The sequence below is a fragment of the Acipenser ruthenus genome, unplaced genomic scaffold (assembly GCF_902713425.1).
Source record: "Acipenser ruthenus unplaced genomic scaffold, fAciRut3.2 maternal haplotype, whole genome shotgun sequence".
Classification (NCBI taxonomy): Eukaryota; Metazoa; Chordata; class Actinopteri; order Acipenseriformes; family Acipenseridae; genus Acipenser; species Acipenser ruthenus.
In genome coordinates this window covers 1-25931 of record NW_026707477.1, presented here as the reverse complement: position 1 = coordinate 25931, position 25931 = coordinate 1, and the positions used below count along the sequence as shown (strand labels likewise).

Sequence of the window (25931 nt, the reverse complement as noted above, 5' to 3'; positions counted from 1 at the left end):
TTTTAATGCTGCTATATACACACACAGACACACGGACACACGGGCCCGCACACGTGGAGCCCAGAGCTGCTTAAATGTTAACGTTTGTGACAAATTAGAGATCTGGAAATCCCTCCCCCAACCTGTCATTGCATGAATGATATTAACTTAATACTATGAAAGAGATAAACCAAGACTGTCGTTCGCTTACGGCCATACCACCTTGAGAACGCCCGATCTCGTCTGATCTCGGAAGCTAAGCAAGGTCGGGCCTGGTTAGTACTTGGATGGGAGACCGCCTGGGAATACCAGGTGCTGTAAGCTTTTCTTTCTGCAGCTTGACAGGGGGCGCTATTTCCCTTGTTATTTATGTTACTAACCTGGAAGCTGTAAGTCTAAACATCGTTTTCTTTTTTTTTGTTTTTTTATTGTCCCATTCCACACACGAACAAGTATTGTATCAGCCTTTACTGGTTTTGAAAACTGAGTTAGGACAGAAAGGGTTATCGTATTATATTCTAAGCCGAAACTACCAGTAGCGGTCCGATACAAACAAATGTGAACAGGGTTAAGACAAAAGTACTGACGAGTTTTGCTAGTTATGGTTAGTTTAATTAATTAAAAAAAGAAATAAAAGTTGATGAAGTACTTTTTATTATAGTAACAGAACGAGACATGTTTTAAAGCCACAAACTGCGTGTTTAGATTATTGTGCCAAACAAGAGAACAAAACGAGCATATCAACCAAGAACGGATTTAGTGACCCGTTCATTCGTTCGAGTTTATTTATATTATGTGTGACCTTAACAAATGTTTGACCAATGTTTTGCTTGCTTTCTTTTTGAAAGTCGTACATTTGTTACATTTTTTTTTATTTCGTTTACGCAGACGTGTATACAGACCCGTCGCTTCTTTTGCGGAACATCTCACATGCTGCTGCACGAATGACGTCGTCCTGTGTAAATCCTGGCATCTTGTCCTCCAATGATAAAGGCGCATGCAAATATATACCGAGGGGCATTACGGGAATGCAATTTATAAATACTTATACTGAAAACTGAAGGAACCCATTACACCCAACAGACTGGAAAGTGCGATATGATAACAATGAAAATGTTATATTAGGAAAAGAGTGTTTCTTTAAATTGCAGCTGTAGGCACCGTTTCTTTGAAAAATGTCTCTTGTGGACGGGTGACGACTCGCAATGTGTACAACTCATACTTACCTGGCAGGGTAGATACCATGATCATGAAGGTGGTTCACCCAGGGAGAGGCTCGGCCATTGCACTCCGGCTGTGCTGACCCCTGCGAATTCCCCAAATGCGGGAATCTCGACTGCATAATTTCTGGTAGTGGGGGACTGCGTTCGCGCTCTCCCCTGAAACTATGGTCAAAGACAGAAACAAACACGAACCCGTCGGAGGAAGGAACTCACTCACTAGTTGTTCAACAACTCTCCGGCAGGCGGCTTCGTCACACAGGGAGTCAGGTTTTCTTTAAAAGGAGCTCAATGTTTTTAGCTTTCTGACTGTCAAATAAATAGCTACGTGGTTCCTGCACATCTATTTCCATGTTTCGTTATTTTTTATTGACAAGACTAAAAGTAAAGACTCAGCAGTGTCTGTATCAAAGTTTTTATTTTTATTTTAAATAATTGGAAATCATTTTCGAGCTTATCAGTTTTATTTATTTAGTTGATGTTTTTTATTCAGATAAACTGTGCATCACAACTGCTGCTGCTGCTGCTGCTGCTGCAGAGTCACTTACAATAGGACCTGGGTTTTACATCTCATTTGAAGGAAGGAGCACAAGGAGGTTAAGGGACTTGCTCAGGGACAGGGTCACACACAATGAGCCAGTGGCTGAGCTGGGATTGAACCAGGAACCTCCCGGTAACAAGAGCTTTTCTTTAACCACCTGACCACTAAGCCCCTTAAATCATATCTTGGCAGACAAACACTTTAATTAGACAACATAAAACCACATACAAGCAGATTTACAAGCAGGGCTGCAATCGCGTTCGCGCTCTCCCCTGATGTTATAGTCAAAGTTAAAAACACAGGTATTGAAAGCAATTAGCGATTATCTATATATCTCCAGCAGGTGGCTCTGTCAGACTGGGAATGAGATTTTGTTTTTTCTTTCGGAGCGTATAATGTTCTAGAAAGTACCAAAGTGTTTTATGTACATGTATTGTGAAGTGTTTCATCTTGAGAAGACAAAGTAACGAGTCAGCGGCACGTGTATCAAAGTTACAAAGTTGCTAATATTAAAGAAGACGAGGTTCAGCGGTACAGTTGTTTTTTTAAAACATAGTGTTTCAGTTCTGTACAGACGTTCTATGTCGTTATCCGTTATTGATTCAGCTTTATTTAGATGATTGCCTTTACCTTGTTTTAATTTCCCGTTCCTCTGAGATACGAATCTACCAGCTTTACATCTTTTTTTTTTTTTTTTTTAACGTATTCTCATTTTGTTGATCATTAATGCACATTTCTGTACTGTGGGTGTTGTCGAGCGATTGAAAACGAGACATTTTGTGTTTGAATTGAAAGTGATGGTCTCGAGGAGTCGAACAGGTCACAATAAGCCTTCATCCATGTATCATGTAACCACATGTATGCTGTCTCTAACTGGAGGAGAGGGACCCTTGCCGTACTGCTCAGCCTAAAGAACCACACGAGTTGTTTGAAAGGGGGATTTATTTTGTAGAATAAACATCAAATTGGTTTCAGGGCATACAGTCCTCCAACGGCAACACAGCTCAGTAGTACAGCTGAGATCCATTACAACACTGCTGCAGATTCAAACTAAAAGAGGGTAATATACAAAATGGATGCCTTTGAGAACTTAACACTTTCAATGCCAACGTGTGGCTACTACTTTGTGAACATACAATTTCGCAAGAATCTAATGGCACTTTTAATGCTGCTATATACACACACAGACACACGGACACACGGGCCCGCACACGTGGAGCCCAGAGCTGCTTAAATGTTAACGTTTGTGACAAATTAGAGATCTGGAAATCCCTCCCCCAACCTGTCATTGCATGAATGATATTAACTTAATACTATGAAAGAGATAAACCAAGACTGTCGTTCGCTTACGGCCATACCACCTTGAGAACGCCCGATCTCGTCTGATCTCGGAAGCTAAGCAAGGTCGGGCCTGGTTAGTACTTGGATGGGAGACCGCCTGGGAATACCAGGTGCTGTAAGCTTTTCTTTCTGCAGCTTGACAGGGGGCGCTATTTCCCTTGTTATTTATGTTACTAACCTGGAAGCTGTAAGTCTAAACATCGTTTTCTTTTTTTTGTTTTTTTATTGTCCCATTCCACACACGAACAAGTATTGTATCAGCCTTTACTGGTTTTGAAAACTGAGTTAGGACAGAAAGGGTTATCGTATTATATTCTAAGCCGAAACTACCAGTAGCGGTCCGATACAAACAAATGTGAACAGGGTTAAGACAAAAGTACTGACGAGTTTTGCTAGTTATGGTTAGTTTAATTAATTAAAAAAAGAAATAAAAGTTGATGAAGTACTTTTTATTATAGTAACAGAACGAGACATGTTTTAAAGCCACAAACTGCGTGTTTAGATTATTGTGCCAAACAAGAGAACAAAACGAGCATATCAACCAAGAACGGATTTAGTGACCCGTTCATTCGTTCGAGTTTATTTATATTATGTGTGACCTTAACAAATGTTTGACCAATGTTTTGCTTGCTTTCTTTTTGAAAGTCGTACATTTGTTACATTTTTTTTTATTTCGTTTACGCAGACGTGTATACAGACCCGTCGCTTCTTTTGCGGAACATCTCACATGCTGCTGCACGAATGACGTCGTCCTGTGTAAATCCTGGCATCTTGTCCTCCAATGATAAAGGCGCATGCAAATATATACCGAGAGGCATTACGGGAATGCAATTTATAAATACTTATACTGAAAACTGAAGGAACCCATTACACCCAACAGACTGGAAAGTGCGATATGATAACAATGAAAATGTTATATTAGGAAAAGAGTGTTTCTTTAAATTGCAGATGTAGGCACCGTTTCTTTGAAAAATGTCTCTTGTGGACGGGTGACGACTCGCAATGTGTACAACTCATACTTACCTGGCAGGGGAGATACCATGATCATGAAGGTGGTTCACCCAGGGCGAGGCTCGGCCATTGCACTCCGGCTGTGCTGACCCCTGCGAATTCCCCAAATGCGGGAATCTCGACTGCATAATTTCTGGTAGTGGGGGACTGCGTTCGCGCTCTCCCCTGAAACTATGGTCAAAGACAGAAACAAACACGAACCCGTCGGAGGAAGGAACTCACTCACTAGTTGTTCAACAACTCTCCGGCAGGCGGCTTCGTCACACAGGGAGTCAGGTTTTCTTTAAAAGGAGCTCAATGTTTTTAGCTTTCTGACTGTCAAATAAATAGCTACGTGGTTCCTGCACATCTATTTCCATGTTTCGTTATTTTTTATTGACAAGACTAAAAGTAAAGACTCAGCAGTGTCTGTATCAAAGTTTTTATTTTTATTTTAAATAATTGGAAATCATTTTCGAGCTTATCAGTTTTATTTATTTAGTTGATGTTTTTTATTCAGATAAACTGTGCATCACAACTGCTGCTGCTGCTGCTGCTGCTGCAGAGTCACTTACAATAGGACCTGGGTTTTACATCTCATTTGAAGGAAGGAGCACAAGGAGGTTAAGGGACTTGCTCAGGGACAGGGTCACACACAATGAGCCAGTGGCTGAGCTGGGATTGAACCAGGAACCTCCCGGTAACAAGAGCTTTTCTTTAACCACCTGACCACTAAGCCCCTTAAATCATATCTTGGCAGACAAACACTTTAATTAGACAACATAAAACCACATACAAGCAGATTTACAAGCAGGGCTGCAATCGCGTTCGCGCTCTCCCCTGATGTTATAGTCAAAGTTAAAAACACAGGTATTGAAAGCAATTAGCGATTATCTATATATCTCCAGCAGGTGGCTCTGTCAGACTGGGAATGAGATTTTGTTTTTTCTTTCGGAGCGTATAATGTTCTAGAAAGTACCAAAGTGTTTTATGTACATGTATTGTGAAGTGTTTCATCTTGAGAAGACAAAGTAACGAGTCAGCGGCACGTGTATCAAAGTTACAAAGTTGCTAATATTAAAGAAGACGAGGTTCAGCGGTACAGTTGTTTTTTTAAAACATAGTGTTTCAGTTCTGTACAGACGTTCTATGTCGTTATCCGTTATTGATTCAGCTTTATTTAGATGATTGCCTTTACCTTGTTTTAATTTCCCGTTCCTCTGAGATACGAATCTACCAGCTTTACATCTTTTTTTTTTTTTTTTTTTTAACGTATTCTCATTTTGTTGATCATTAATGCACATTTCTGTACTGTGGGTGTTGTCGAGCGATTGAAAACGAGACATTTTGTGTTTGAATTGAAAGTGATGGTCTCGAGGAGTCGAACAGGTCACAATAAGCCTTCATCCATGTATCATGTAACCACATGTATGCTGTCTCTAACTGGAGGAGAGGGACCCTTGCCGTACTGCTCAGCCTAAAGAACCACACGAGTTGTTTGAAAGGGGGATTTATTTTGTAGAATAAACATCAAATTGGTTTCAGGGCATACAGTCCTCCAACGGCAACACAGCTCAGTAGTACAGCTGAGATCCATTACAACACTGCTGCAGATTCAAACTAAAAGAGGGTAATATACAAAATGGATGCCTTTGAGAACTTAACACTTTCAATGCCAACGTGTGGCTACTACTTTGTGAACATACAATTTCGCAAGAATCTAATGGCACTTTTAATGCTGCTATATACACACACAGACACACGGACACACGGGCCCGCACACGTGGAGCCCAGAGCTGCTTAAATGTTAACGTTTGTGACAAATTAGAGATCTGGAAATCCCTCCCCCAACCTGTCATTGCATGAATGATATTAACTTAATACTATGAAAGAGATAAACCAAGACTGTCGTTCGCTTACGGCCATACCACCTTGAGAACGCCCGATCTCGTCTGATCTCGGAAGCTAAGCAAGGTCGGGCCTGGTTAGTACTTGGATGGGAGACCGCCTGGGAATACCAGGTGCTGTAAGCTTTTCTTTCTGCAGCTTGACAGGGGGCGCTATTTCCCTTGTTATTTATGTTACTAACCTGGAAGCTGTAAGTCTAAACATCGTTTTCTTTTTTTTGTTTTTTTATTGTCCCATTCCACACACGAACAAGTATTGTATCAGCCTTTACTGGTTTTGAAAACTGAGTTAGGACAGAAAGGGTTATCGTATTATATTCTAAGCCGAAACTACCAGTAGCGGTCCGATACAAACAAATGTGAACAGGGTTAAGACAAAAGTACTGACGAGTTTTGCTAGTTATGGTTAGTTTAATTAATTAAAAAAAGAAATAAAAGTTGATGAAGTACTTTTTATTATAGTAACAGAACGAGACATGTTTTAAAGCCACAAACTGCGTGTTTAGATTATTGTGCCAAACAAGAGAACAAAACGAGCATATCAATCAAGAACGGATTTAGTGACCCGTTCATTCGTTCGAGTTTATTTATATTATGTGTGACCTTAACAAATGTTTGACCAATGTTTTGCTTGCTTTCTTTTTGAAAGTCGTACATTTGTTACATTTTTTTTTATTTCGTTTACGCAGACGTGTATACAGACCCGTCGCTTCTTTTGCGGAACATCTCACATGCTGCTGCACGAATGACGTCGTCCTGTGTAAATCCTGGCATCTTGTCCTCCAATGATAAAGGCGCATGCAAATATATACCGAGAGGCATTACGGGAATGCAATTTATAAATACTTATACTGAAAACTGAAGGAACCCATTACACCCAACAGACTGGAAAGTGCGATATGATAACAATGAAAATGTTATATTAGGAAAAGAGTGTTTCTTTAATTGCAGATGTAGGCACCGTTTCTTTGAAAAATGTCTCTTGTGGACGGGTGACGACTCGCAATGTGTACAACTCATACTTACCTGGCAGGGGAGATACCATGATCATGAAGGTGGTTCACCCAGGGCGAGGCTCGGCCATTGCACTCCGGCTGTGCTGACCCCTGCGAATTCCCCAAATGCGGGAATCTCGACTGCATAATTTCTGGTAGTGGGGGACTGCGTTCGCGCTCTCCCCTGAAACTATGGTCAAAGACAGAAACAAACACGAACCCGTCGGAGGAAGGAACTCACTCACTAGTTGTTCAACAACTCTCCGGCAGGCGGCTTCGTCACACAGGGAGTCAGGTTTTCTTTAAAAGGAGCTCAATGTTTTTAGCTTTCTGACTGTCAAATAAATAGCTACGTGGTTCCTGCACATCTATTTCCATGTTTCGTTATTTTTTATTGACAAGACTAAAAGTAAAGACTCAGCAGTGTCTGTATCAAAGTTTTTATTTTTATTTTAAATAATTGGAAATCATTTTCGAGCTTATCAGTTTTATTTATTTAGTTGATGTTTTTTATTCAGATAAACTGTGCATCACAACTGCTGCTGCTGCTGCTGCTGCTGCAGAGTCACTTACAATAGGACCTGGGTTTTACATCTCATTTGAAGGAAGGAGCACAAGGAGGTTAAGGGACTTGCTCAGGGACAGGGTCACACACAATGAGCCAGTGGCTGAGCTGGGATTGAACCAGGAACCTCCCGGTAACAAGAGCTTTTCTTTAACCACCTGACCACTAAGCCCCTTAAATCATATCTTGGCAGACAAACACTTTAATTAGACAACATAAAACCACATACAAGCAGATTTACAAGCAGGGCTGCAATCGCGTTCGCGCTCTCCCCTGATGTTATAGTCAAAGTTAAAAACACAGGTATTGAAAGCAATTAGCGATTATCTATATATCTCCAGCAGGTGGCTCTGTCAGACTGGGAATGAGATTTTGTTTTTTCTTTCGGAGCGTATAATGTTCTAGAAAGTACCAAAGTGTTTTATGTACATGTATTGTGAAGTGTTTCATCTTGAGAAGACAAAGTAACGAGTCAGCGGCACGTGTATCAAAGTTACAAAGTTGCTAATATTAAAGAAGACGAGGTTCAGCGGTACAGTTGTTTTTTTAAAACATAGTGTTTCAGTTCTGTACAGACGTTCTATGTCGTTATCCGTTATTGATTCAGCTTTATTTAGATGATTGCCTTTACCTTGTTTTAATTTCCCGTTCCTCTGAGATACGAATCTACCAGCTTTACATCTTTTTTTTTTTTTTTTTTTTTAACGTATTCTCATTTTGTTGATCATTAATGCACATTTCTGTACTGTGGGTGTTGTCGAGCGATTGAAAACGAGACATTTTGTGTTTGAATTGAAAGTGATGGTCTCGAGGAGTCGAACAGGTCACAATAAGCCTTCATCCATGTATCATGTAACCACATGTATGCTGTCTCTAACTGGAGGAGAGGGACCCTTGCCGTACTGCTCAGCCTAAAGAACCACACGAGTTGTTTGAAAGGGGGATTTATTTTGTAGAATAAACATCAAATTGGTTTCAGGGCATACAGTCCTCCAACGGCAACACAGCTCAGTAGTACAGCTGAGATCCATTACAACACTGCTGCAGATTCAAACTAAAAGAGGGTAATATACAAAATGGATGCCTTTGAGAACTTAACACTTTCAATGCCAACGTGTGGCTACTACTTTGTGAACATACAATTTCGCAAGAATCTAATGGCACTTTTAATGCTGCTATATACACACACAGACACACGGACACACGGGCCCGCACACGTGGAGCCCAGAGCTGCTTAAATGTTAACGTTTGTGACAAATTAGAGATCTGGAAATCCCTCCCCCAACCTGTCATTGCATGAATGATATTAACTTAATACTATGAAAGAGATAAACCAAGACTGTCGTTCGCTTACGGCCATACCACCTTGAGAACGCCCGATCTCGTCTGATCTCGGAAGCTAAGCAAGGTCGGGCCTGGTTAGTACTTGGATGGGAGACCGCCTGGGAATACCAGGTGCTGTAAGCTTTTCTTTCTGCAGCTTGACAGGGGGCGCTATTTCCCTTGTTATTTATGTTACTAACCTGGAAGCTGTAAGTCTAAACATCGTTTTCTTTTTTTTGTTTTTTTATTGTCCCATTCCACACACGAACAAGTATTGTATCAGCCTTTACTGGTTTTGAAAACTGAGTTAGGACAGAAAGGGTTATCGTATTATATTCTAAGCCGAAACTACCAGTAGCGGTCCGATACAAACAAATGTGAACAGGGTTAAGACAAAAGTACTGACGAGTTTTGCTAGTTATGGTTAGTTTAATTAATTAAAAAAAGAAATAAAAGTTGATGAAGTACTTTTTATTATAGTAACAGAACGAGACATGTTTTAAAGCCACAAACTGCGTGTTTAGATTATTGTGCCAAACAAGAGAACAAAACGAGCATATCAACCAAGAACGGATTTAGTGACCCGTTCATTCGTTCGAGTTTATTTATATTATGTGTGACCTTAACAAATGTTTGACCAATGTTTTGCTTGCTTTCTTTTTGAAAGTCGTACATTTGTTACATTTTTTTTTATTTCGTTTACGCAGACGTGTATACAGACCCGTCGCTTCTTTTGCGGAACATCTCACATGCTGCTGCACGAATGACGTCGTCCTGTGTAAATCCTGGCATCTTGTCCTCCAATGATAAAGGCGCATGCAAATATATACCGAGAGGCATTACGGGAATGCAATTTATAAATACTTATACTGAAAACTGAAGGAACCCATTACACCCAACAGACTGGAAAGTGCGATATGATAACAATGAAAATGTTATATTAGGAAAAGAGTGTTTCTTTAAATTGCAGATGTAGGCACCGTTTCTTTGAAAAATGTCTCTTGTGGACGGGTGACCACTCGCAATGTGTTCAACTCATACTTACCTGGCAGGGGAGATACCATGATCATGAAGGTGGTTCACCCAGGGCGAGGCTCGGCCATTGCACTCCGGCTGTGCTGACCCCTGCGAATTCCCCAAATGCGGGAATCTCGACTGCATAATTTCTGGTAGTGGGGGACTGCGTTCGCGCTCTCCCCTGAAACTATGGTCAAAGACAGAAACAAACACGAACCCGTCGGAGGAAGGAACTCACTCACTAGTTGTTCAACAACTCTCCGGCAGGCGGCTTCGTCACACAGGGAGTCAGGTTTTCTTTAAAAGGAGCTCAATGTTTTTAGCTTTCTGACTGTCAAATAAATAGCTACGTGGTTCCTGCACATCTATTTCCATGTTTCGTTATTTTTTATTGACAAGACTAAAAGTAAAGACTCAGCAGTGTCTGTATCAAAGTTTTTATTTTTATTTTAAATAATTGGAAATCATTTTCGAGCTTATCAGTTTTATTTATTTAGTTGATGTTTTTTATTCAGATAAACTGTGCATCACAACTGCTGCTGCTGCTGCTGCTGCTGCAGAGTCACTTACAATAGGACCTGGGTTTTACATCTCATTTGAAGGAAGGAGCACAAGGAGGTTAAGGGACTTGCTCAGGGACAGGGTCACACACAATGAGCCAGTGGCTGAGCTGGGATTGAACCAGGAACCTCCCGGTAACAAGAGCTTTTCTTTAACCACCTGACCACTAAGCCCCTTAAATCATATCTTGGCAGACAAACACTTTAATTAGACAACATAAAACCACATACAAGCAGATTTACAAGCAGGGCTGCAATCGCGTTCGCGCTCTCCCCTGATGTTATAGTCAAAGTTAAAAACACAGGTATTGAAAGCAATTAGCGATTATCTATATATCTCCAGCAGGTGGCTCTGTCAGACTGGGAATGAGATTTTGTTTTTTCTTTCGGAGCGTATAATGTTCTAGAAAGTACCAAAGTGTTTTATGTACATGTATTGTGAAGTGTTTCATCTTGAGAAGACAAAGTAACGAGTCAGCGGCACGTGTATCAAAGTTACAAAGTTGCTAATATTAAAGAAGACGAGGTTCAGCGGTACAGTTGTTTTTTTAAAACATAGTGTTTCAGTTCTGTACAGACGTTCTATGTCGTTATCCGTTATTGATTCAGCTTTATTTAGATGATTGCCTTTACCTTGTTTTAATTTCCCGTTCCTCTGAGATACGAATCTACCAGCTTTACATCTTTTTTTTTTTTTTTTTTTTAACGTATTCTCATTTTGTTGATCATTAATGCACATTTCTGTACTGTGGGTGTTGTCGAGCGATTGAAAACGAGACATTTTGTGTTTGAATTGAAAGTGATGGTCTCGAGGAGTCGAACAGGTCACAATAAGCCTTCATCCATGTATCATGTAACCACATGTATGCTGTCTCTAACTGGAGGAGAGGGACCCTTGCCGTACTGCTCAGCCTAAAGAACCACACGAGTTGTTTGAAAGGGGGATTTATTTTGTAGAATAAACATCAAATTGGTTTCAGGGCATACAGTCCTCCAACGGCAACACAGCTCAGTAGTACAGCTGAGATCCATTACAACACTGCTGCAGATTCAAACTAAAAGAGGGTAATATACAAAATGGATGCCTTTGAGAACTTAACACTTTCAATGCCAACGTGTGGCTACTACTTTGTGAACATACAATTTCGCAAGAATCTAATGGCACTTTTAATGCTGCTATATACACACACAGACACACGGACACACGGGCCCGCACACGTGGAGCCCAGAGCTGCTTAAATGTTAACGTTTGTGACAAATTAGAGATCTGGAAATCCCTCCCCCAACCTGTCATTGCATGAATGATATTAACTTAATACTATGAAAGAGATAAACCAAGACTGTCGTTCGCTTACGGCCATACCACCTTGAGAACGCCCGATCTCGTCTGATCTCGGAAGCTAAGCAAGGTCGGGCCTGGTTAGTACTTGGATGGGAGACCGCCTGGGAATACCAGGTGCTGTAAGCTTTTCTTTCTGCAGCTTGACAGGGGGCGCTATTTCCCTTGTTATTTATGTTACTAACCTGGAAGCTGTAAGTCTAAACATCGTTTTCTTTTTTTTTGTTTTTTTATTGTCCCATTCCACACACGAACAAGTATTGTATCAGCCTTTACTGGTTTTGAAAACTGAGTTAGGACAGAAAGGGTTATCGTATTATATTCTAAGCCGAAACTACCAGTAGCGGTCCGATACAAACAAATGTGAACAGGGTTAAGACAAAAGTACTGACGAGTTTTGCTAGTTATGGTTAGTTTAATTAATTAAAAAAAGAAATAAAAGTTGATGAAGTACTTTTTATTATAGTAACAGAACGAGACATGTTTTAAAGCCACAAACTGCGTGTTTAGATTATTGTGCCAAACAAGAGAACAAAACGAGCATATCAACCAAGAACGGATTTAGTGACCCGTTCATTCGTTCGAGTTTATTTATATTATGTGTGACCTTAACAAATGTTTGACCAATGTTTTGCTTGCTTTCTTTTTGAAAGTCGTACATTTGTTACATTTTTTTTTATTTCGTTTACGCAGACGTGTATACAGACCCGTCGCTTCTTTTGCGGAACATCTCACATGCTGCTGCACGAATGACGTCGTCCTGTGTAAATCCTGGCATCTTGTCCTCCAATGATAAAGGCGCATGCAAATATATACCGAGGGGCATTACGGGAATGCAATTTATAAATACTTATACTGAAAACTGAAGGAACCCATTACACCCAACAGACTGGAAAGTGCGATATGATAACAATGAAAATGTTATATTAGGAAAAGAGTGTTTCTTTAAATTGCAGCTGTAGGCACCGTTTCTTTGAAAAATGTCTCTTGTGGACGGGTGACGACTCGCAATGTGTACAACTCATACTTACCTGGCAGGGTAGATACCATGATCATGAAGGTGGTTCACCCAGGGAGAGGCTCGGCCATTGCACTCCGGCTGTGCTGACCCCTGCGAATTCCCCAAATGCGGGAATCTCGACTGCATAATTTCTGGTAGTGGGGGACTGCGTTCGCGCTCTCCCCTGAAACTATGGTCAAAGACAGAAACAAACACGAACCCGTCGGAGGAAGGAACTCACTCACTAGTTGTTCAACAACTCTCCGGCAGGCGGCTTCGTCACACAGGGAGTCAGGTTTTCTTTAAAAGGAGCTCAATGTTTTTAGCTTTCTGACTGTCAAATAAATAGCTACGTGGTTCCTGCACATCTATTTCCATGTTTCGTTATTTTTTATTGACAAGACTAAAAGTAAAGACTCAGCAGTGTCTGTATCAAAGTTTTTATTTTTATTTTAAATAATTGGAAATCATTTTCGAGCTTATCAGTTTTATTTATTTAGTTGATGTTTTTTATTCAGATAAACTGTGCATCACAACTGCTGCTGCTGCTGCTGCTGCAGAGTCACTTACAATAGGACCTGGGTTTTACATCTCATTTGAAGGAAGGAGCACAAGGAGGTTAAGGGACTTGCTCAGGGACAGGGTCACACACAATGAGCCAGTGGCTGAGCTGGGATTGAACCAGGAACCTCCCGGTAACAAGAGCTTTTCTTTAACCACCTGACCACTAAGCCCCTTAAATCATATCTTGGCAGACAAACACTTTAATTAGACAACATAAAACCACATACAAGCAGATTTACAAGCAGGGCTGCAATCGCGTTCGCGCTCTCCCCTGATGTTATAGTCAAAGTTAAAAACACAGGTATTGAAAGCAATTAGCGATTATCTATATATCTCCAGCAGGTGGCTCTGTCAGACTGGGAATGAGATTTTGTTTTTTCTTTCGGAGCGTATAATGTTCTAGAAAGTACCAAAGTGTTTTATGTACATGTATTGTGAAGTGTTTCATCTTGAGAAGACAAAGTAACGAGTCAGCGGCACGTGTATCAAAGTTACAAAGTTGCTAATATTAAAGAAGACGAGGTTCAGCGGTACAGTTGTTTTTTTAAAACATAGTGTTTCAGTTCTGTACAGACGTTCTATGTCGTTATCCGTTATTGATTCAGCTTTATTTAGATGATTGCCTTTACCTTGTTCATACAGCTTTACATCTTTTTTTTTTTTTTTTTTAACGTATTCTCATTTTGTTGATCATTAATGCACATTTCTGTACTGTGGGTGTTGTCGAGCGATTGAAAACGAGACATTTTGTGTTTGAATTGAAAGTGATGGTCTCGAGGAGTCGAACAGGTCACAATAAGCCTTCATCCATGTATCATGTAACCACATGTATGCTGTCTCTAACTGGAGGAGAGGGACCCTTGCCGTACTGCTCAGCCTAAAGAACCACACGAGTTGTTTGAAAGGGGGATTTATTTTGTAGAATAAACATCAAATTGGTTTCAGGGCATACAGTCCTCCAACGGCAACACAGCTCAGTAGTACAGCTGAGATCCATTACAACACTGCTGCAGATTCAAACTAAAAGAGGGTAATATACAAAATGGATGCCTTTGAGAACTTAACACTTTCAATGCCAACGTGTGGCTACTACTTTGTGAACATACAATTTCGCAAGAATCTAATGGCACTTTTAATGCTGCTATATACACACACAGACACACGGACACACGGGCCCGCACACGTGGAGCCCAGAGCTGCTTAAATGTTAACGTTTGTGACAAATTAGAGATCTGGAAATCCCTCCCCCAACCTGTCATTGCATGAATGATATTAACTTAATACTATGAAAGAGATAAACCAAGACTGTCGTTCGCTTACGGCCATACCACCTTGAGAACGCCCGATCTCGTCTGATCTCGGAAGCTAAGCAAGGTCGGGCCTGGTTAGTACTTGGATGGGAGACCGCCTGGGAATACCAGGTGCTGTAAGCTTTTCTTTCTGCAGCTTGACAGGGGGCGCTATTTCCCTTGTTATTTATGTTACTAACCTGGAAGCTGTAAGTCTAAACATCGTTTTCTTTTTTTTGTTTTTTTATTGTCCCATTCCACACACGAACAAGTATTGTATCAGCCTTTACTGGTTTTGAAAACTGAGTTAGGACAGAAAGGGTTATCGTATTATATTCTAAGCCGAAACTACCAGTAGCGGTCCGATACAAACAAATGTGAACAGGGTTAAGACAAAAGTACTGACGAGTTTTGCTAGTTATGGTTAGTTTAATTAATTAAAAAAAGAAATAAAAGTTGATGAAGTACTTTTTATTATAGTAACAGAACGAGACATGTTTTAAAGCCACAAACTGCGTGTTTAGATTATTGTGCCAAACAAGAGAACAAAACGAGCATATCAACCAAGAACGGATTTAGTGACCCGTTCATTCGTTCGAGTTTATTTATATTATGTGTGACCTTAACAAATGTTTGACCAATGTTTTGCTTGCTTTCTTTTTGAAAGTCGTACATTTGTTACATTTTTTTTTATTTCGTTTACGCAGACGTGTATACAGACCCGTCGCTTCTTTTGCGGAACATCTCACATGCTGCTGCACGAATGACGTCGTCCTGTGTAAATCCTGGCATCTTGTCCTCCAATGATAAAGGCGCATGCAAATATATACCGAGAGGCATTACGGGAATGCAATTTATAAATACTTATACTGAAAACTGAAGGAACCCATTACACCCAACAGACTGGAAAGTGCGATATGATAACAATGAAAATGTTATATTAGGAAAAGAGTGTTTCTTTAAATTGCAGATGTAGGCACCGTTTCTTTGAAAAATGTCTCTTGTGGACGGGTGACGACTCGCAATGTGTACAACTCATACTTACCTGGCAGGGGAGATACCATGATCATGAAGGTGGTTCACCCAGGGCGAGGCTCGGCCATTGCACTCCGGCTGTGCTGACCCCTGCGAATTCCCCAAATGCGGGAATCTCGACTGCATAATTTCTGGTAGTGGGGGACTGCGTTCGCGCTCTCCCCTGAAACTATGGTCAAAGACAGAAACAAACACGAACCCGTCGGAGGAAGGAACTCACTCACTAGTTGTTCAACAACTCTCCGGCAGGCGGCTTCGTCACACAGGGAGTCAGGTTTTCTTTAAAAGGAGCTCAATGTTTTTAGCTTTCTGACTGTCAAATAAATAGCTACGTGGTTCCTGCACATCTATTTCCATGTTTCGTTATTTTTTATTGACAAGACTAAAAGTAAAGACTCAGCAGTGTCTGTATCAAAGTTTTTATTTTTATTTTAAATAATTGGAAATCATTTTCGAGCTTATCAGTTTTATTTATTTAGTTGATGTTTTTTATTCAGATAAACTGTGCATCACAACTGCTGCTGCTGCTGCTGCTGCTGCAGAGTCACTTACAATAGGACCTGGGTTTTACATCTCATTTGAAGGAAGGAGCACAAGGAGGTTAAGGGACTTGCTCAGGGACAGGGTCACACACAATGAGCCAGTGGCTGAGCTGGGATTGAACCAGGAACCTCCCGGTAACAAGAGCTTTTCTTTAACCACCTGACCACTAAGCCCCTTAAATCATATCTTGGCAGACAAACACTTTAATTAGACAACATAAAACCACATACAAGCAGATTTACAAGCAGGGCTGCAATCGCGTTCGCGCTCTCCCCTGATGTTATAGTCAAAGTTAAAAACACAGGTATTGAAAGCAATTAGCGATTATCTATATATCTCCAGCAGGTGGCTCTGTCAGACTGGGAATGAGATTTTGTTTTTTCTTTCGGAGCGTATAATGTTCTAGAAAGTACCAAAGTGTTTTATGTACATGTATTGTGAAGTGTTTCATCTTGAGAAGACAAAGTAACGAGTCAGCGGCACGTGTATCAAAGTTACAAAGTTGCTAATATTAAAGAAGACGAGGTTCAGCGGTACAGTTGTTTTTTTAAAACATAGTGTTTCAGTTCTGTACAGACGTTCTATGTCGTTATCCGTTATTGATTCAGCTTTATTTAGATGATTGCCTTTACCTTGTTTTAATTTCCCGTTCCTCTGAGATACGAATCTACCAGCTTTACATCTTTTTTTTTTTTTTTTTTAACGTATTCTCATTTTGTTGATCATTAATGCACATTTCTGTACTGTGGGTGTTGTCGAGCGATTGAAAACGAGACATTTTGTGTTTGAATTGAAAGTGATGGTCTCGAGGAGTCGAACAGGTCACAATAAGCCTTCATCCATGTATCATGTAACCACATGTATGCTGTCTCTAACTGGAGGAGAGGGACCCTTGCCGTACTGCTCAGCCTAAAGAACCACACGAGTTGTTTGAAAGGGGGATTTATTTTGTAGAATAAACATCAAATTGGTTTCAGGGCATACAGTCCTCCAACGGCAACACAGCTCAGTAGTACAGCTGAGATCCATTACAACACTGCTGCAGATTCAAACTAAAAGAGGGTAATATACAAAATGGATGCCTTTGAGAACTTAACACTTTCAATGCCAACGTGTGGCTACTACTTTGTGAACATACAATTTCGCAAGAATCTAATGGCACTTTTAATGCTGCTATATACACACACAGACACACGGACACACGGGCCCGCACACGTGGAGCCCAGAGCTGCTTAAATGTTAACGTTTGTGACAAATTAGAGATCTGGAAATCCCTCCCCCAACCTGTCATTGCATGAATGATATTAACTTAATACTATGAAAGAGATAAACCAAGACTGTCGTTCGCTTACGGCCATACCACCTTGAGAACGCCCGATCTCGTCTGATCTCGGAAGCTAAGCAAGGTCGGGCCTGGTTAGTACTTGGATGGGAGACCGCCTGGGAATACCAGGTGCTGTAAGCTTTTCTTTCTGCAGCTTGACAGGGGGCGCTATTTCCCTTGTTATTTATGTTACTAACCTGGAAGCTGTAAGTCTAAACATCGTTTTCTTTTTTTTGTTTTTTTATTGTCCCATTCCACACACGAACAAGTATTGTATCAGCCTTTACTGGTTTTGAAAACTGAGTTAGGACAGAAAGGGTTATCGTATTATATTCTAAGCCGAAACTACCAGTAGCGGTCCGATACAAACAAATGTGAACAGGGTTAAGACAAAAGTACTGACGAGTTTTGCTAGTTATGGTTAGTTTAATTAATTAAAAAAAGAAATAAAAGTTGATGAAGTACTTTTTATTATAGTAACAGAACGAGACATGTTTTAAAGCCACAAACTGCGTGTTTAGATTATTGTGCCAAACAAGAGAACAAAACGAGCATATCAACCAAGAACGGATTTAGTGACCCGTTCATTCGTTCGAGTTTATTTATATTATGTGTGACCTTAACAAATGTTTGACCAATGTTTTGCTTGCTTTCTTTTTGAAAGTCGTACATTTGTTACATTTTTTTTTATTTCGTTTACGCAGACGTGTATACAGACCCGTCGCTTCTTTTGCGGAACATCTCACATGCTGCTGCACGAATGACGTCGTCCTGTGTAAATCCTGGCATCTTGTCCTCCAATGATAAAGGCGCATGCAAATATATACCGAGAGGCATTACGGGAATGCAATTTATAAATACTTATACTGAAAACTGAAGGAACCCATTACACCCAACAGACTGGAAAGTGCGATATGATAACAATGAAAATGTTATATTAGGAAAAGAGTGTTTCTTTAAATTGCAGATGTAGGCACCGTTTCTTTGAAAAATGTCTCTTGTGGACGGGTGACGACTCGCAATGTGTACAACTCATACTTACCTGGCAGGGGAGATACCATGATCATGAAGGTGGTTCACCCAGGGCGAGGCTCGGCCATTGCACTCCGGCTGTGCTGACCCCTGCGAATTCCCCAAATGCGGGAATCTCGACTGCATAATTTCTGGTAGTGGGGGACTGCGTTCGCGCTCTCCCCTGAAACTATGGTCAAAGACAGAAACAAACACGAACCCGTCGGAGGAAGGAACTCACTCACTAGTTGTTCAACAACTCTCCGGCAGGCGGCTTCGTCACACAGGGAGTCAGGTTTTCTTTAAAAGGAGCTCAATGTTTTTAGCTTTCTGACTGTCAAATAAATAGCTACGTGGTTCCTGCACATCTATTTCCATGTTTCGTTATTTTTTATTGACAAGACTAAAAGTAAAGACTCAGCAGTGTCTGTATCAAAGTTTTTATTTTTATTTTAAATAATTGGAAATCATTTTCGAGCTTATCAGTTTTATTTATTTAGTTGATGTTTTTTATTCAGATAAACTGTGCATCACAACTGCTGCTGCTGCTGCTGCTGCTGCAGAGTCACTTACAATAGGACCTGGGTTTTACATCTCATTTGAAGGAAGGAGCACAAGGAGGTTAAGGGACTTGCTCAGGGACAGGGTCACACACAATGAGCCAGTGGCTGAGCTGGGATTGAACCAGGAACCTCCCGGTAACAAGAGCTTTTCTTTAACCACCTGACCACTAAGCCCCTTAAATCATATCTTGGCAGACAAACACTTTAATTAGACAACATAAAACCACATACAAGCAGATTTACAAGCAGGGCTGCAATCGCGTTCGCGCTCTCCCCTGATGTTATAGTCAAAGTTAAAAACACAGGTATTGAAAGCAATTAGCGATTATCTATATATCTCCAGCAGGTGGCTCTGTCAGACTGGGAATGAGATTTTGTTTTTTCTTTCGGAGCGTATAATGTTCTAGAAAGTACCAAAGTGTTTTATGTACATGTATTGTGAAGTGTTTCATCTTGAGAAGACAAAGTAACGAGTCAGCGGCACGTGTATCAAAGTTACAAAGTTGCTAATATTAAAGAAGACGAGGTTCAGCGGTACAGTTGTTTTTTTAAAACATAGTGTTTCAGTTCTGTACAGACGTTCTATGTCGTTATCCGTTATTGATTCAGCTTTATTTAGATGATTGCCTTTACCTTGTTTTAATTTCCCGTTCCTCTGAGATACGAATCTACCAGCTTTACATCTTTTTTTTTTTTTTTTTTAACGTATTCTCATTTTGTTGATCATTAATGCACATTTCTGTACTGTGGGTGTTGTCGAGCGATTGAAAACGAGACATTTTGTGTTTGAATTGAAAGTGATGGTCTCGAGGAGTCGAACAGGTCACAATAAGCCTTCATCCATGTATCATGTAACCACATGTATGCTGTCTCTAACTGGAGGAGAGGGACCCTTGCCGTACTGCTCAGCCTAAAGAACCACACGAGTTGTTTGAAAGGGGGATTTATTTTGTAGAATAAACATCAAATTGGTTTCAGGGCATACAGTCCTCCAACGGCAACACAGCTCAGTAGTACAGCTGAGATCCATTACAACACTGCTGCAGATTCAAACTAAAAGAGGGTAATATACAAAATGGATGCCTTTGAGAACTTAACACTTTCAATGCCAACGTGTGGCTACTACTTTGTGAACATACAATTTCGCAAGAATCTAATGGCACTTTTAATGCTGCTATATACACACACAGACACACGGACACACGGGCCCGCACACGTGGAGCCCAGAGCTGCTTAAATGTTAACGTTTGTGACAAATTAGAGATCTGGAAATCCCTCCCCCAACCTGTCATTGCATGAATGATATTAACTTAATACTATGAAAGAGATAAACCAAGACTGTCGTTCGCTTACGGCCATACCACCTTGAGAACGCCCGATCTCGTCTGATCTCGGAAGCTAAGCAAGGTCGGGCCTGGTTAGTACTTGGATGGGAGACCGCCTGGGAATACCAGGTGCTGTAAGCTTTTCTTTCTGCAGCTTGACAGGGGGCGCTATTTCCCTTGTTATTTATGTTACTAACCTGGAAGCTGTAAGTCTAAACATCGTTTTCTTTTTTTTGTTTTTTTATTGTCCCATTCCACACACGAACAAGTATTGTATCAGCCTTTACTGGTTTTGAAAACTGAGTTAGGACAGAAAGGGTTATCGTATTATATTCTAAGCCGAAACTACCAGTAGCGGTCCGATACAAACAAATGTGAACAGGGTTAAGACAAAAGTACTGACGAGTTTTGCTAGTTATGGTTAGTTTAATTAATTAAAAAAAGAAATAAAAGTTGATGAAGTACTTTTTATTATAGTAACAGAACGAGACATGTTTTAAAGCCACAAACTGCGTGTTTAGATTATTGTGCCAAACAAGAGAACAAAACGAGCATATCAACCAAGAACGGATTTAGTGACCCGTTCATTCGTTCGAGTTTATTTATATTATGTGTGACCTTAACAAATGTTTGACCAATGTTTTGCTTGCTTTCTTTTTGAAAGTCGTACATTTGTTACATTTTTTTTTATTTCGTTTACGCAGACGTGTATACAGACCCGTCGCTTCTTTTGCGGAACATCTCACATGCTGCTGCACGAATGACGTCGTCCTGTGTAAATCCTGGCATCTTGTCCTCCAATGATAAAGGCGCATGCAAATATATACCGAGAGGCATTACGGGAATGCAATTTATAAATACTTATACTGAAAACTGAAGGAACCCATTACACCCAACAGACTGGAAAGTGCGATATGATAACAATGAAAATGTTATATTAGGAAAAGAGTGTTTCTTTAAATTGCAGATGTAGGCACCGTTTCTTTGAAAAATGTCTCTTGTGGACGGGTGACGACTCGCAATGTGTACAACTCATACTTACCTGGCAGGGGAGATACCATGATCATGAAGGTGGTTCACCCAGGGCGAGGCTCGGCCATTGCACTCCGGCTGTGCTGACCCCTGCGAATTCCCCAAATGCGGGAATCTCGACTGCATAATTTCTGGTAGTGGGGGACTGCGTTCGCGCTCTCCCCTGAAACTATGGTCAAAGACAGAAACAAACACGAACCCGTCGGAGGAAGGAACTCACTCACTAGTTGTTCAACAACTCTCCGGCAGGCGGCTTCGTCACACAGGGAGTCAGGTTTTCTTTAAAAGGAGCTCAATGTTTTTAGCTTTCTGACTGTCAAATAAATAGCTACGTGGTTCCTGCACATCTATTTCCATGTTTCGTTATTTTTTATTGACAAGACTAAAAGTAAAGACTCAGCAGTGTCTGTATCAAAGTTTTTATTTTTATTTTAAATAATTGGAAATCATTTTCGAGCTTATCAGTTTTATTTATTTAGTTGATGTTTTTTATTCAGATAAACTGTGCATCACAACTGCTGCTGCTGCTGCTGCTGCTGCAGAGTCACTTACAATAGGACCTGGGTTTTACATCTCATTTGAAGGAAGGAGCACAAGGAGGTTAAGGGACTTGCTCAGGGACAGGGTCACACACAATGAGCCAGTGGCTGAGCTGGGATTGAACCAGGAACCTCCCGGTAACAAGAGCTTTTCTTTAACCACCTGACCACTAAGCCCCTTAAATCATATCTTGGCAGACAAACACTTTAATTAGACAACATAAAACCACATACAAGCAGATTTACAAGCAGGGCTGCAATCGCGTTCGCGCTCTCCCCTGATGTTATAGTCAAAGTTAAAAACACAGGTATTGAAAGCAATTAGCGATTATCTATATATCTCCAGCAGGTGGCTCTGTCAGACTGGGAATGAGATTTTGTTTTTTCTTTCGGAGCGTATAATGTTCTAGAAAGTACCAAAGTGTTTTATGTACATGTATTGTGAAGTGTTTCATCTTGAGAAGACAAAGTAACGAGTCAGCGGCACGTGTATCAAAGTTACAAAGTTGCTAATATTAAAGAAGACGAGGTTCAGCGGTACAGTTGTTTTTTTAAAACATAGTGTTTCAGTTCTGTACAGACGTTCTATGTCGTTATCCGTTATTGATTCAGCTTTATTTAGATGATTGCCTTTACCTTGTTTTAATTTCCCGTTCCTCTGAGATACGAATCTACCAGCTTTACATCTTTTTTTTTTTTTTTTTTTAACGTATTCTCATTTTGTTGATCATTAATGCACATTTCTGTACTGTGGGTGTTGTCGAGCGATTGAAAACGAGACATTTTGTGTTTGAATTGAAAGTGATGGTCTCGAGGAGTCGAACAGGTCACAATAAGCCTTCATCCATGTATCATGTAACCACATGTATGCTGTCTCTAACTGGAGGAGAGGGACCCTTGCCGTACTGCTCAGCCTAAAGAACCACACGAGTTGTTTGAAAGGGGGATTTATTTTGTAGAATAAACATCAAATTGGTTTCAGGGCATACAGTCCTCCAACGGCAACACAGCTCAGTAGTACAGCTGAGATCCATTACAACACTGCTGCAGATTCAAACTAAAAGAGGGTAATATACAAAATGGATGCCTTTGAGAACTTAACACTTTCAATGCCAACGTGTGGCTACTACTTTGTGAACATACAATTTCGCAAGAATCTAATGGCACTTTTAATGCTGCTATATACACACACAGACACACGGACACACGGGCCCGCACACGTGGAGCCCAGAGCTGCTTAAATGTTAACGTTTGTGACAAATTAGAGATCTGGAAATCCCTCCCCCAACCTGTCATTGCATGAATGATATTAACTTAATACTATGAAAGAGATAAACCAAGACTGTCGTTCGCTTACGGCCATACCACCTTGAGAACGCCCGATCTCGTCTGATCTCGGAAGCTAAGCAAGGTCGGGCCTGGTTAGTACTTGGATGGGAGACCGCCTGGGAATACCAGGTGCTGTAAGCTTTTCTTTCTGCAGCTTGACAGGGGGCGCTATTTCCCTTGTTATTTATGTTACTAACCTGGAAGCTGTAAGTCTAAACATCGTTTTCTTTTTTTTGTTTTTTTATTGTCCCATTCCACACACGAACAAGTATTGTATCAGCCTTTACTGGTTTTGAAAACTGAGTTAGGACAGAAAGGGTTATCGTATTATATTCTAAGCCGAAACTACCAGTAGCGGTCCGATACAAACAAATGTGAACAGGGTTAAGACAAAAGTACTGACGAGTTTTGCTAGTTATGGTTAGTTTAATTAATTAAAAAAAGAAATAAAAGTTGATGAAGTACTTTTTATTATAGTAACAGAACGAGACATGTTTTAAAGCCACAAACTGCGTGTTTAGATTATTGTGCCAAACAAGAGAACAAAACGAGCATATCAACCAAGAACGGATTTAGTGACCCGTTCATTCGTTCGAGTTTATTTATATTATGTGTGACCTTAACAAATGTTTGACCAATGTTTTGCTTGCTTTCTTTTTGAAAGTCGTACATTTGTTACATTTTTTTTTATTTCGTTTACGCAGACGTGTATACAGACCCGTCGCTTCTTTTGCGGAACATCTCACATGCTGCTGCACGAATGACGTCGTCCTGTGTAAATCCTGGCATCTTGTCCTCCAATGATAAAGGCGCATGCAAATATATACCGAGAGGCATTACGGGAATGCAATTTATAAATACTTATACTGAAAACTGAAGGAACCCATTACACCCAACAGACTGGAAAGTGCGATATGATAACAATGAAAATGTTATATTAGGAAAAGAGTGTTTCTTTAAATTGCAGATGTAGGCACCGTTTCTTTGAAAAATGTCTCTTGTGGACGGGTGACGACTCGCAATGTGTACAACTCATACTTACCTGGCAGGGGAGATACCATGATCATGAAGGTGGTTCACCCAGGGCGAGGCTCGGCCATTGCACTCCGGCTGTGCTGACCCCTGCGAATTCCCCAAATGCGGGAATCTCGACTGCATAATTTCTGGTAGTGGGGGACTGCGTTCGCGCTCTCCCCTGAAACTATGGTCAAAGACAGAAACAAACACGAACCCGTCGGAGGAAGGAACTCACTCACTAGTTGTTCAACAACTCTCCGGCAGGCGGCTTCGTCACACAGGGAGTCAGGTTTTCTTTAAAAGGAGCTCAATGTTTTTAGCTTTCTGACTGTCAAATAAATAGCTACGTGGTTCCTGCACATCTATTTCCATGTTTCGTTATTTTTTATTGACAAGACTAAAAGTAAAGACTCAGCAGTGTCTGTATCAAAGTTTTTATTTTTATTTTAAATAATTGGAAATCATTTTCGAGCTTATCAGTTTTATTTATTTAGTTGATGTTTTTTATTCAGATAAACTGTGCATCACAACTGCTGCTGCTGCTGCTGCTGCTGCAGAGTCACTTACAATAGGACCTGGGTTTTACATCTCATTTGAAGGAAGGAGCACAAGGAGGTTAAGGGACTTGCTCAGGGACAGGGTCACACACAATGAGCCAGTGGCTGAGCTGGGATTGAACCAGGAACCTCCCGGTAACAAGAGCTTTTCTTTAACCACCTGACCACTAAGCCCCTTAAATCATATCTTGGCAGACAAACACTTTAATTAGACAACATAAAACCACATACAAGCAGATTTACAAGCAGGGCTGCAATCGCGTTCGCGCTCTCCCCTGATGTTATAGTCAAAGTTAAAAACACAGGTATTGAAAGCAATTAGCGATTATCTATATATCTCCAGCAGGTGGCTCTGTCAGACTGGGAATGAGATTTTGTTTTTTCTTTCGGAGCGTATAATGTTCTAGAAAGTACCAAAGTGTTTTATGTACATGTATTGTGAAGTGTTTCATCTTGAGAAGACAAAGTAACGAGTCAGCGGCACGTGTATCAAAGTTACAAAGTTGCTAATATTAAAGAAGACGAGGTTCAGCGGTACAGTTGTTTTTTTAAAACATAGTGTTTCAGTTCTGTACAGACGTTCTATGTCGTTATCCGTTATTGATTCAGCTTTATTTAGATGATTGCCTTTACCTTGTTTTAATTTCCCGTTCCTCTGAGATACGAATCTACCAGCTTTACATCTTTTTTTTTTTTTTTTTTAACGTATTCTCATTTTGTTGATCATTAATGCACATTTCTGTACTGTGGGTGTTGTCGAGCGATTGAAAACGAGACATTTTGTGTTTGAATTGAAAGTGATGGTCTCGAGGAGTCGAACAGGTCACAATAAGCCTTCATCCATGTATCATGTAACCACATGTATGCTGTCTCTAACTGGAGGAGAGGGACCCTTGCCGTACTGCTCAGCCTAAAGAACCACACGAGTTGTTTGAAAGGGGGATTTATTTTGTAGAATAAACATCAAATTGGTTTCAGGGCATACAGTCCTCCAACGGCAACACAGCTCAGTAGTACAGCTGAGAT

General features: G+C 40.6%; 18 non-coding genes across 18 annotated transcripts; all 18 read left to right on the top strand.

The window, feature by feature from the left end:
* Positions 1-184: 184 nt before the first annotated feature.
* Positions 185-303, top strand: LOC131727370 (5S ribosomal RNA). The gene has a single exon (XR_009322122.1). It is a non-coding gene; the product is annotated as a 5S ribosomal RNA (ribosomal RNA).
* An 894-nt stretch (positions 304-1197) lies between these two features.
* On the top strand, positions 1198-1361 carry LOC131727381 (U1 spliceosomal RNA). Its single transcript, XR_009322132.1, has one exon. It is a non-coding gene; the product is annotated as a U1 spliceosomal RNA (small nuclear RNA).
* A 1723-nt stretch (positions 1362-3084) lies between these two features.
* Positions 3085-3203, top strand: LOC131727369 (5S ribosomal RNA). Its single transcript, XR_009322121.1, has one exon. It is a non-coding gene; the product is annotated as a 5S ribosomal RNA (ribosomal RNA).
* Positions 3204-4096: 893 nt separating this feature from the next.
* LOC131727379 (U1 spliceosomal RNA) lies at positions 4097-4260 on the top strand. Its single transcript, XR_009322130.1, has one exon. It is a non-coding gene; the product is annotated as a U1 spliceosomal RNA (small nuclear RNA).
* A 1725-nt stretch (positions 4261-5985) lies between these two features.
* Positions 5986-6104, top strand: LOC131727368 (5S ribosomal RNA). The gene has a single exon (XR_009322120.1). It is a non-coding gene; the product is annotated as a 5S ribosomal RNA (ribosomal RNA).
* An 892-nt stretch (positions 6105-6996) lies between these two features.
* LOC131727377 (U1 spliceosomal RNA) lies at positions 6997-7160 on the top strand. Its single transcript, XR_009322128.1, has one exon. It is a non-coding gene; the product is annotated as a U1 spliceosomal RNA (small nuclear RNA).
* Positions 7161-8886: 1726 nt separating this feature from the next.
* Positions 8887-9005, top strand: LOC131727367 (5S ribosomal RNA). Its single transcript, XR_009322119.1, has one exon. It is a non-coding gene; the product is annotated as a 5S ribosomal RNA (ribosomal RNA).
* An 893-nt stretch (positions 9006-9898) lies between these two features.
* LOC131727376 (U1 spliceosomal RNA) lies at positions 9899-10062 on the top strand. The gene has a single exon (XR_009322127.1). It is a non-coding gene; the product is annotated as a U1 spliceosomal RNA (small nuclear RNA).
* Positions 10063-11787: 1725 nt separating this feature from the next.
* LOC131727384 (5S ribosomal RNA) lies at positions 11788-11906 on the top strand. Its single transcript, XR_009322135.1, has one exon. It is a non-coding gene; the product is annotated as a 5S ribosomal RNA (ribosomal RNA).
* Positions 11907-12800: 894 nt separating this feature from the next.
* Positions 12801-12964, top strand: LOC131727380 (U1 spliceosomal RNA). Its single transcript, XR_009322131.1, has one exon. It is a non-coding gene; the product is annotated as a U1 spliceosomal RNA (small nuclear RNA).
* Positions 12965-14655: 1691 nt separating this feature from the next.
* On the top strand, positions 14656-14774 carry LOC131727383 (5S ribosomal RNA). Its single transcript, XR_009322134.1, has one exon. It is a non-coding gene; the product is annotated as a 5S ribosomal RNA (ribosomal RNA).
* An 893-nt stretch (positions 14775-15667) lies between these two features.
* Positions 15668-15831, top strand: LOC131727374 (U1 spliceosomal RNA). The gene has a single exon (XR_009322126.1). It is a non-coding gene; the product is annotated as a U1 spliceosomal RNA (small nuclear RNA).
* A 1723-nt stretch (positions 15832-17554) lies between these two features.
* On the top strand, positions 17555-17673 carry LOC131727382 (5S ribosomal RNA). Its single transcript, XR_009322133.1, has one exon. It is a non-coding gene; the product is annotated as a 5S ribosomal RNA (ribosomal RNA).
* An 893-nt stretch (positions 17674-18566) lies between these two features.
* LOC131727373 (U1 spliceosomal RNA) lies at positions 18567-18730 on the top strand. Its single transcript, XR_009322125.1, has one exon. It is a non-coding gene; the product is annotated as a U1 spliceosomal RNA (small nuclear RNA).
* A 1723-nt stretch (positions 18731-20453) lies between these two features.
* Positions 20454-20572, top strand: LOC131727378 (5S ribosomal RNA). Its single transcript, XR_009322129.1, has one exon. It is a non-coding gene; the product is annotated as a 5S ribosomal RNA (ribosomal RNA).
* An 893-nt stretch (positions 20573-21465) lies between these two features.
* Positions 21466-21629, top strand: LOC131727372 (U1 spliceosomal RNA). Its single transcript, XR_009322124.1, has one exon. It is a non-coding gene; the product is annotated as a U1 spliceosomal RNA (small nuclear RNA).
* Positions 21630-23353: 1724 nt separating this feature from the next.
* On the top strand, positions 23354-23472 carry LOC131727366 (5S ribosomal RNA). The gene has a single exon (XR_009322118.1). It is a non-coding gene; the product is annotated as a 5S ribosomal RNA (ribosomal RNA).
* Positions 23473-24365: 893 nt separating this feature from the next.
* Positions 24366-24529, top strand: LOC131727371 (U1 spliceosomal RNA). Its single transcript, XR_009322123.1, has one exon. It is a non-coding gene; the product is annotated as a U1 spliceosomal RNA (small nuclear RNA).
* The last annotated feature ends 1402 nt before the right edge of the window (positions 24530-25931 follow it).